Genomic DNA, 12,470 nt, shown 5'->3' with positions numbered 1-12,470 from the left:
CTCTCTTTAAAAACCTATAATTACCTTTAACAATCTGCACGAGAATTACTAACGTGCTACCGCCACGTGTTCAAACGTTAAGGCTAGTTCAAAATTTAACAGCAGAAAAACTAACTCAATTATAAATAAGTTTCCAAAACCAATAATCAAAACCAAATTTAGTCTTAAAAGTTGGAACCATTAAGGCCCTTATTCAAAACCCAATAAAAGTAGTAAATACATTAAACTAGAGTTAAAATAAATCCAAACTTATGAAATGAAAAATACTGTGAAACTATCCAACACTCCACTCAAAATCCCACCACCTTGATGCAAGTTCTGATTATGTATAAACTTGTGATTAATCTGCTCCCCAATATTACAAGTGTAAAAATTGGATTATTACAGGGTCATTGAAAAGGCGAAGGCCATGACCAGCAAAGAGACACACAAAAGCACGCAATCAGCAACGCTGAGTATATACAAGCTACAAATTATAACAAAGAATCCCTAACATGTTACTAAAAATCAATCAGCACACACAATCTAATTATTGACTCAAACACACGCCTCAACTGTTACCATTACTAAGACTTCACTTATTACTAACAATAATTAATTTCATTCCATTTGTTGATTGGATTAAGCAATAGACAAGGTCGTCTCCCCATCCTCCATTTCGGAACATCAATAAAAGAAAAACCCCATGTCTCCTTTCGGAAACATCAATAAACATCCAATGGCAGACGGGCGCGACTCCGTGGCCATAGCTAGTATGAGATCCCATCTAACTCCTTATAGTTTTAAAAAGTATTTGAAACAAGAGACTCGTAGATTAGACGGTCTCTAAAAAGTACACGGCTAATACCTCGTGAACCCCAACCCCTGATTGTCAATACTCTACATGTGCACGAATCCAGAGCTTTATTGCTCATCCATCTTGCACTTTACGTGACTTACAAGTATAAACTTGGTGATGACTCAAATACAAAACAATACAACCAATCATACATCCATCATTCAAACAATTTAAATTTTCAGCTCAATTCTTGATTTATTAGTGACAAACAACATTTAGTATTGAATCCCTTAACTACTTCGGTGTATAAACAACTTAAGTGCATAAGGCATCTCAATCCTCAACCTCGTCTCATAAGACTTTAAATCTCCCTTTATTCATTCCATTTCAATAATCATGAAAGAGTAATATAATATTTCATTCCATATATTCTTGTACCTTTGTGTCTAAGCTCACCTTACAAATTATAGCATACATAATACTTACAAGAAAAAAATTAATACGCATTTCTCATACATGAATCAAACCATTCATCACATTAATCATCAATCAAATTCACTACCAAACAATTTCATCCAATCTACAAGTTTTCTAACATGATTCTAAGTTTTCCCAGTCCTTAAACATGCTCCTAAAGTCAAGGTTTTTGTATCCTTGTACGTACTTTGAGTAAACGAGTTGGTTAGCCACTTCAGGAACTAGAAATCGCCTTCTACAAAGTCCTCTCCTAAACCAAACAATAATAATTCAATCAATACCCAAGCAATATAATTTACAGCAATACTAACTTACTTTAAAACCTTCAAAATTCAATTAAACAACTCTTTAAAACCTTCTCTTTAATTAAAATCAAAAGCTTATATATATAGTTCTTTAAGTTTCCTACATAAAAACCTTAAAATACATACTTATTTATGAAATTACAGCTAGTTTGGTGCTTTATAAAAATCTGAAAATTTATTTTATACATGAAATCTTGAAATTATAGAAATCTTTATCACTACATACATTATATAGAAAGTTAGTAGACTTTAAACCCAAAAATTCATCAATTCAAAGTAATTAAAGACTCCAAAAACAATAACCAAAAATCTGAAAATTTATTCTTGCAATTAAACTTTAAAGTTTCAAACTTTATAATCGTAAAATAACCACAACCTTTGTTTAATTAAATTAGAGACTCGAAACACATGAAATCAATACAATTTAAACCTAAGATTAAAACTTTAATAATCTAAAAATTTATTTTAAACATTAAACCTTCGTTAAAAATCATAAACTGCCCGAAAACCATGTTTGGAGGCTGAATTTGGCCACGAGAGGGTGGGCTCAATACCAAAGGTAGTGAGTTTTGATTAAAACGTTGTTTACACACGACAAACACTATAATTTTTTGTAAAAAACAAACGAGTTAGAATCTATACGTCATTAAGACGTGATTAAAAAAAATTAACGGAGATCATAAGTTGATTACGGAAAACTAAAAAGCTGTTTTCATGCTTAATTAATCATAGAAATTCAATAGGAACAAAAGCCCCAAATTAATTAATCATTAGAACCCTAAAATCCCAATTTAACTAAATTAAAACCCTAGGTTTAAAATTACGAAATCTAAAAATTAAAACAATAATTATAATCTGAAATTATTAGTTTAAAACATCAAAAACATGATTTTGATACTAAATAAACTAATTTATAGCAATAAAAACCAAAACCCAAAAATCAATTACATAAGCTTTATGAAAATAATAAGAGATAAAGGAGGAAGAAAATAAGACTAACCTTTTTGTCTGGGGAAAATTTGGGGATTTATGGGGTATTTATAGGAGAAAATTGTAGGGTAGAATTGGGCCTCATGAAAATATTGGGCCAATTAAATAAACAAATGGGTTAATTTTTGTTTTTATAATAATGGATTGTAGGATATAGGTTCATAAAATAATTTAGCCTAAATAATTTTGAACCCAAGTTAATAATTTGAAAATTAAATTCTTGAAAAATACAAATACATATTATAAATAAAATAAAATCATTTATAAAATATTTAAAAATACGGGGGATTACAACGATAGGCAACAACGATTGACCTGTGAAGGTTACACCCCATTTATAATCCATGAGATTACTAACTCCATATGGTTCGGATTCTTCGGAACCATGAAAGGAGGATTAGGGATGATGGTACGAAGTGAGATATGGAGTCACATTCGCCCGTATTGGCCTCTACTCGATTCATATAGCGAAAAGTATTTCCTGTGATCTCAAAGGCATACAAACAAAGATCCAATTTGCTCCAAACTAAATTAGGGTAAATTGGTTGAATGTTAATGCAACACATAATTCTAATTATTAGTAATCACTTGAATTAATAACAAGATTAAAAAGGATCCTAACCGATCATCCAAATTATCTTATTAGTCAATATATTCAATTACATATTCCTTTTAATCATGCAATATGGTGATCAACAATAACAATAGAATAACAATAATGATATGTCGTGTTTTGTGTGTATTATTTGGCTTATTTTTAGTTAGTTTAGTTAGTTTAGTTGAGTATTTGAGTTTGTTTTGGCGTATTTTGCTTTAGTTTGGATAATTCGATGCTTTTATGGGTAGTTGTGTTGTTTTTGATGAATTTCAGGAATAATGGAACTAATTTGGATGAGTTATGGATCCATGAAGTAAGCCAAGGCCCATGAAGTTGAAGAATTGAAGAAAAGGCCCTTTTAGAGGTAGGCACGGCCGTGCCTACTATGAGGCACGTCCGTGCTTCTGAGTATACAGCAGCGCCTTACTGAAGACCTTAGGCACGTCCATGCCCAGGTAAAGAAGCAGGCACGTCCGTGCCTGGAAGACAGACTCAACAGCGTTTTTATTTTTAGAGCGGCACGTCCGTGCCTCAAACTAGGCACGTCCGTGCCTCCTGGAATTTCAGTGTGCCAAACTTAGGAGTTAAATCTTATCTTTTTAGGTTTGTTTATAAACCTTTTAGCCGTGTTTTGAGGACAATTAATTAATTAAGCCTTGTTTTTATTTTTTTTATTATTCTCTCCTTAAGAACTAGTTCTCCATTATTATTTTCCAAGTTTTTTGTAATTCAAGATTCAAGCTTTCTACTTTCAATTTTATTCAAGATTTGGTATTTATTTTTCATCCCTTGTTATTTAATTATGTTTTCATTATTTATTATTGTTTTTGTTTTCTTTAATCATGTGTGAGTAGATTCTTTAATTCAAGGTCTAGTGTAGCCCTATTATTATTGATGCATGAATTAAATCTTTAAATTCTTTAATAACTTTAACAATTGAATTGCTAAATTGATTGTGGTTATGCCAATGCTAGGTTAGACGTAACAATAGTATTGCGATTATTCCATTGTTTTTATCACAGCGAGAGTTGGGTATAAACGGATTTTAGTAAATTAATTTAGGGTTTGATTCATATCACGAGAGTAGTTATGTTTGATAATTGGGAAGTCAGAGAAATGTGTTTAATGTCTTAAATATGCATGATACCATGAGAATAGGATTGATTGTATGTTAGGGAAGCCATTGATACTCGAGAGAGATCCTTGGTATTTATTAGGGTTTACTTTTCCCCGTTCGATTGAAATCGTATGTTAAGGGTAGAATTACAATTGCATCGATAATAATTGTGGTGAAACTAGCTCTTGGATGTTTTAAGTACTTGATTTAATCATCTCATTTAGTTTATTTTCGAATTCTTCTCATACTTAGTTCCGTAGATAATTGATTATAATTGATTCTTGCTTAGTAGAAATTCGAGTCTATTTAATTATTTTTGAACCTTAGTCTCTTGGGATCCGACCCTTACTTGCCAGTCTACATTAGTATTGGTCTGTTAGGTTATTTTTGATAGGTACGCGACACGCCTACCAAATTTTGGCGCCGTTGCCGGGGACTAACGTTTCATTAGAATTATTTGTGATTCATCTTCACTAAGTTTATTTCGTTGCTTCGGCTATTTCCCCTTGTGTGTTTGATACTTTTCTCTAGTTTTTCTTGTGCATGCCCACACGACGCTCAGGTTCAGAAGATCTTGAACCATTTGATTCTGAGATCGAGGCAACTTTAAGAAGAAGGAGAATAGGGAACAGACGTAGGAGAAACATGGTAAACTAACCAACGAAATCCCTCTTGGAGTACGGTATTCCTGATACGACTACCGGAGTCCTTTCAAGCATCATAAGACCACCAGTCACGGCCCAGCACTTCGAGCTCAAGCCACAGTTCATACAGTTCATCTCCAATGATTCATTCGCAAGGCTACCACATGATTTCCCCGTAAGTCATATAGATAGCTTTTTGGAGAAATGTGATACTATGAAGTTGAATGGTGTTACAGATGATGCAATCAGACTACGCCTTTTCCCCTTCTCACTTCGAGACAGGGCAAAGGAGTGGTTAAGAGATGAAGGCACTGGCTCGTTCGATACATGGGACAAGTTAGTGAAGGCCTTCCTAGTGAAGTTTTTAGGGAATGAGAAGACTGCAGTCAGATGATGAGTCTCTCTATGAGGCTTGGAGGAGATTTAAAAGATTGCAGAGACAATGCCCTCACCATGGCATTCCAGATTGGATTTTGATGCAGACCTTTTACAATGGCATGACTCATGAGTTCCGTATTTACATAGATGCTGCGTCAGGAGGTTCTCTCTTGACAAAGAACCCCACTGAAGCTAGGGAGCTCATAGAGAAGATGGCGGCCAATGATAACTATCATCCTGGAGGCCGAAACACTGTGAAAAAAGGAGGTAAACTTGATGTTGATGCTTTAACTATGTTAACTAGTTCTGTGCAGGCACTAACAAGCAGGTTTGATAAGTTCCAAGCATGAACTTCTAACACCCCACAGGAGTTGTGTCAGTTATGTAATGTGCAGGGTCATGTTGCTCCAGATTGCCCACAGATTTCGCAGAATACGGAAGAGATTTCAATCGAGAAAGCCAATGCTTTCTACTCCTCTAACCCAAAGAGACCTTATGACCCTTATTCCAACACCTACAATGAAGGATGGAAACACCATCCTAACTTCTCATACAAAAATTCCCAAGCACAACAAAACCCTCCACCACCACCTCCACCCAACACCTACAACCAACCACCACCTGGTTTCCAACAGAAAACACCCAATGCCCACCAACCAATGCAACAACAACCTTAGAAATCAAGCCTAGAGGTAACATTAGAGAGCTTTATAACCGCAACAAACAGTGTCATCCAACATCAAAATAGCTCTATCCAACAGTTGCAGGCTCAGGGTAAACTTATGGAGAATCAGATAAGCCAATTGGCCAACCAATTTAGCCAAGCCCTAAAGACTCCAGGAACCTTCCCGGGCCAAACTGAATAATCTCAAAAAGGCCAAATAAATGTCGTCACCCTGAGGAGTGGAAAGCAGTTGGAAGATCCTCCTACCAAGGAGCCATCAAGAGAGGTCATTGAAGAAGTGAGTGCAAGTGAGAAGGAAGTAGAGGATGCTAGGGTCGAGGAAGCATCAAAGGAAGCACCACCAAAGCCACCTGCTCCATATATGCCTAAGGTTCCTTTTCCTCAAAGATTAGCACAAGCTAAACTTGAGAAAAGGTTCAGTAAGTTCCTCGATGTTCTTAAAAAGCTTCATATTAATATTCCATTCCTAGATGCCATATCTGAGATGCCTTCTTATGCAAAATTTTTAAAAGATATGCTATCTAACAAGAGGAAATTAGAAGAGAATACTACAGTTGCTTTGAATGCAGAGTGCAGTGCTATTTTGCAGAACACTCTCCCTAAGAAATTAGGAGATCTGGGTAGCTATTCAATTCCAGTGAAACTTGGAGATATTGAGATCAACAGGGCACTATGTGATCTAGGTGCAAGTGTGAGCCTCATGCCACTGTCTATATGCAAGAAGCTGCAGATGGGTGAACTCGAACCCTCACGCATATCTCTGCAACTTGCAGACAGGTCAGTGAAGTTTCCTTTGGGTGTACTTGAGGATGTACCCCTCCGAGTAGGTAAGTTTTTCATTCCATGTGATTTTGTTGTGATGGAGATGGATGAGGATGTGAATGTTCCTATCATACTAGGTAGACCTTTCTTAGCTACTGCAGGTGCAATTATAGACATGAAGAAAGGTAAGATTACTTTTGAAGTAGGTGATGAGAAATTGGAATACTCACTTTTGAATGTTATGGGTGCTCTTTCTATGGGAGACACTGTTTGTCAGGTAGATATGCTCGATGAGCTGCAGAATAAGCAACTTCCCTTGAATCAGAATGATGATGCTCTTGAACAAGTGCTATTAGGGAAGGAAGATGATAATGGAGATTGGCAGTCTAAGGAGTATACCAGGTTACTTGATGTAGCAAAGGCCGATCCAAATCAGAACCCGATCAGAGAGACATTGGAAGTAATGAGTATTGGGGAGAGTTCTAAGCCTCCCGAGGTAGAGTTAAAACCCCTCCCCTCTAACTTAAAATATGAATATCTTGGTCCAAATAATTCATATCCTGTTATTGTCAATGATGAACTCAAGGACACAGAATTGGAGCAATTGCTCAACGTTCTGGAAACATATAAAAGTGTCATTGGGTACACCATTGATGATATCAAGGGCATTAATCCTTCTTTCTGTATGCATAAGATCATTCTTGAAAACGATCATGCCTCTTTTGTAGAACCTCAGAGAAGACTTAATCCTAATATGATGGAGGTAGTTAAAAAAGAGGTTCTGAAATTACTTGCTGCAGGTATAATCTACCCTTTCTTTGATAGTAAGTGGGTTAGCCCTGTACAAGTAGTACCAAAGAAGGGAGGTATGACCGTTGTCAAGAATGACAAGGGTGAGCTAGTCGCCACTAGAACTGTCACAGGATGGCGGATGTGTATAGATTATAGAAAGTTGAATAAGGCCACCCTGAAGGATCACTTCCCCTTACCTTTTATTGATCAGATGCTTGAAAGATTGGAAAAGCATTCCTTTTCTGGTTACTTGGATGGATATTCAGGTTTCTTTCAAATTCCCATCCGTCCCTGTGACCAGGAAAAGACTACTTTCACATGTCCATATGGCACCTTCGCATATCGCAGGATGCCATTTGGATTATGTAATGCTCCTGCCACCTTTCAGCGATGTATGATGGCAATTTTCTCAGGACTCATAGAAAACTCTATGGAAGTATTTATGGATGATTTCTCTGTCTATGAAACATCTTTCGATGTATGTCTTGAAAATTTGAAAAAGGTGCTCCAAAGATGTAAAGAAGTTAATTTAATCTTAAACTGGGAGAAATGCCATTTTATGGTACAACAGGGAATTGTCTTAGGTCACGTCGTGTCTAATAAGGGTATTGAGGTTGATAGAGCTAAAATAGAGGTCATAGAGCGCTTACCACCTCCTAACTCTGTAAAAGGAGTTCGAAGTTTCCTTGGTCACACAGGTTTTTATCGGCGTTTTATTAAGGATTTTTCGAAAATTGCTAGACCTTTAACTGAGCTATTAGCCAAGGATGTCCCTTTTGTCTTTTCTAATGCTTGTCTTGAAGCTTTTAACAGGTTGAAGGAAGCTTTCATCACTGCTCCAGTCATGCAACCCCCAGTTTGGAGTCTGCCGTTTGAAATCATGTGCGATGCTAGTGATTATGCGGTAGGAGCCGTGTTGGGGCAAAGGAAGGAGAAGAAGCTCCATGCCATATACTATGCTAGCAAGACTTTGAGCTCTGCTCAAATGAATTATGCCACAACTGAAAAAGAAATGCTAGCAGTTATATATGCTATTGACAAGTTTCATTCTTATTTGGTAGGTTCTAAAGTCATCATACATACAGATCATGCAGCATTGAGGTTCTTGATGACCAAAACACATGCCAAGCCTAGGTTGATTCGATGGATTCTACAGCTACAGGATTATGACATCGAAATTAGGGATACCAAAGGGATAGAGAACGTTGTTGCAGTCCATCTTTCTCGTCTTCTCCTTGACCTCGAGGATGGAGATGATACTCCTTTTGATGATTCTTTTCCTGCTGAACATTTATTAGCTTTATTACAGACTGAATCCCCTTGGTTTTCTGACTTAGCTAATTTTCTCTCAACAGGTACAATGCCTCATGGCTACTCTTCTCAACAAAGGAAGAAATTTCTTTATGAGGTAAAGAGATATTTTTGGGACGATCCATTCCTATACAAGCAATGCACGGATGCCATGATCCGAAGATGTGTTCTAGAAAGTGAGGTAAGCAACATTATTTCACTTTGCCATGACTTACCCTGTGGTGGACATGCAGGCCCCTCGAAGACAATTGCGAAGATCTTGCAATGCGGATTTTATTGGCCTGCTATGTTCAAGGATACCTATGCCTATGTCAAAGCATGTGATAGATGTCAACGGACTGGCACAATTTCTAAGAAGAACGAGATGCCACTTAACAACATACTCGAGGTCGAGTTGTTTGATGTGTGGGGGATAGATTTCATGGGTCCGTTTCCCTCTTCTCATGGCAACCGTTACATATTGCTAGCTGTTGATTATGTTTCAAAGTGGGTGGAAGCAATAGCCACTCCAACCAATGATGCTTGGGCGGTAAGTAAGTTTTTCAAGAGAGTCATTTTCCCTCATTTTGGTTTACCACGTGTTTTGATCAGTGACAGGGGAACACATTTCACGGAGTATCGGTTTGAAGCAATGTTGAAGAAATATGGAGTACAACACAGACTTGGCATTGGCTATCACCCACAAACTAGTGGCTAAGTTGAAGTGTCAAACCAAGAAATCAAATCTATCTTGGAGAAAACGGTTGCAAGGACAAGGAAGGATTGGTCAGTTAAGATTGATGATGCGCTATGGGCATACCGAACGGCATTCAAAACGCCTATTGGTACAACCCCATATAGACTTGTGTATGGAAAGGCGTGCCACTTACCAGTCGAGCTAGAACACCGAGCTTTTTGGGTTATTAAAAGTTTAAATTTCGATGCTCAAGCGGCAGGAGAAAAGAGATTATTACAATTAAATGAGCTAGATGAGCTCCGCCTTGAAGCCTATGAAAGTTCAAAGTTGTACAAAGAAAAGACTAAAAGGTGGCATGATAAGGGTCTTGTGAGAAAGGAGTTCAAAGAAGGGGATCAAGTCCTTCTTTTCAACTCTAGGTTGAAATTATTCCCTGGTAAGCTTCGGTCTAGGTGGTCGAGACCGTTCAAGATTAGGAAAGTCTTCCCCTATGGCACTATTGAGTTGGAAAACACAAGAGGGAACCTTTCAAAGTTAAAGGACAGCGAGTGAAGCACTACCGAGTCGGTGATCCCATCGATGAGGGGGTGGATATCACACTCTCGTCCCCATCACTAAGATCCTGAGAAGCCATACGGTCCAGCTAAAGACCTTATAAACAAGCGCTAAATGGGAGGCAACCCATTCTTGAGTTTTTACTCTTATTTCGTTAATCTTTCTTTATTATTTTCATTAATTTATCTTGTTTTTTTTTTATTTGATTCTTATGTCTAGTTTTTGTTTTGTTTGTGGTGTTAAATTAGGTGAAAAGTAAGCAAAAAGAAGAAGAAACAAGGAGGAAAAGCTCTAAGAAGAAGGAAAAAGGAGAAAAAATCAAAATCTGCAGAGGCACGTCCGTGCCCCTGAGGCAGAATGTTTGGGGGTTGAATTTCTAGAGAGGCACGTTTGTGCCCCCCCCCCATTAGGCACGTCCGTGCCTCAGGTTTTCCGTATTTCAGTTTTTTTAATTATTTTTATTTTTAATTTTTTTTTTTAAAAAAAAATTAGGCACGTCCGTGCCTACTCAGAGGCATGTCCGTGCCTCTGAGGCATGCCCGTGCCTCTGAGGCAGAGAGATCAGGACTTTAATTTCTAGAGAGGCACGTCCGTGCCTCCCCCGATCAAAAGGCACGGCTGCTTTATCTTTTTTTTTCTCTTTCTTTTTCATTCTCAAACTAAACCTTCAAAGCTTTCTCTCTCCTCCTTTCCTCACAACATTCGCCCCTCCTCCTTCAATTACTCACTCAATTTCTCAATTTTTTTGCATCAATCTTCAACATTTTCATCTTTCTACTCAATTCTCACACTCCATTAACAACAAAATTCAACCCAAAACCCAATTTGTGCAGTTTTTCAAAGAACCCTAGATTTAAAAATCAATTTGGGGCTTTTTGATTTGAGACTTTTTGAAGCAATTGGGAAGCAAGAAAGGGATTCTAGGTGATTATCGCAACGTTTGTGGATCATTTGCGGGTATCTAACACCCACCACACCTTGGGTAACCCCTTTTCTCATACTTTCTCTCTCTAGGTTTTCATAAATAATTTTCTTATAAGTTGCTCATAAAACATTGTTAGAGATTGTTGATTGTGTTTGGTTTGTTCAATTTGTTTGTTCAATTTGTGATTATAAGTTTGTGTAGTGTGATTGAGAAACTAATATTGATTTTGAAGCATTGTTGAAGTATTGTGGATTTTTGTGAGTTTGTGGTTGATTAATTGATTGTTTCTTTGTGTGCTTGATTGATATACATTGCTTGAAAAAAATTTGAAACCATGGCCTCCTCATACAACCAAATAAGAAATAGGCCTAGGAGCACCTCTTCCAAAAACCTTAGAACCCCTCCCATTCCACAACCTCCTCCCGTACCACTTGCCCATATTCCACCCATTGAGACATTCGGGATTGATTTCAAGGGAAATGAGGAATACATGAAGAACTTTCTTCGCCTTAGATCCCGACCCTTAGTGCCTACACGGTTATTTGACCAAAAGTCTATGGAAACCTTGGGTATGGGAGGTGAGGTCCAATGCATACTTAGCCGGTTAGGATGGAGTGGTTTCTTAGCCAAACATGCCAACACCTACTCCAACATTACATAAGAGTTTCTATCTACCTTAGAAGTCCGTCGTAGACCCGACGGCAACACCCCTAAAGACGTTTCGTTCAATTGTCTTGGTGAACATCACACCCTTACGGTGAGGGAAGTTAATGTCTTGCTAGGCTTCCCCACCTTTGGCCAAATAGGTAGACCAAACTACAGTAGGTTGACTGGCTACAGTGACCTTAACACATGGCGGGATTTGACTGGGCTAGATGACTACAACCCTAGCCACTCTAAGACCTCATGCATCATCCACCCAGCCATGAGACTTATCTGTCGACTCTTTTCCTGGACCCTATTTGCTAGATGTAACACAGGGGGAGTTTGCTCGGCCAAGGAGCTCTATTTTCTATGGCATTTGTTAGCTCACCCCGACCCCACTGAGTATGATGACATGATTAACCCAGGGGCATGGTTTTTAGATCACCTATATAACGTAGCCATGGGGTCCGGGGACATTGCTATAGGTGGTATGCTTTCTTTGTTGGTTGTTGGCTATGTGCAGGATTGGGCAGGTTTGGACCAGTACAGGGTCGGAGGCCCCACCACACTGAGTTTTCAGAGCTTCCAGCAGATGAGCTGGGTGAAGAGACGCCTTCGGAACCAAGGCTACGAGTGGCTAGTCGGTCGTCCTACTCTACCACGACCGGTTCCCTATGCTTTCCTCCCGAAGCTCGGGATTCCTCCGGTGGCTGGGAGGGATACTTGGATTATCCCTCCTGATTTCGTTTGGCCACCACAGCATATTGAGGGTGTCCCATTGCCTGTGGGGGAGGGAGCCCAGCTGCACGCAGGAGAGGGTCATGCGCACATG

The sequence above is a fragment of the Chenopodium quinoa genome, unplaced genomic scaffold, assembly GCF_001683475.1.
Source record: "Chenopodium quinoa cultivar QQ74 unplaced genomic scaffold, ASM168347v1, whole genome shotgun sequence".
NCBI lineage: Eukaryota > Viridiplantae > Streptophyta > Magnoliopsida > Caryophyllales > Amaranthaceae > Chenopodium > Chenopodium quinoa.
The sequence above is the reverse complement of the archived record's forward strand: the minus strand, read 5'-3'. Positions refer to the sequence as shown.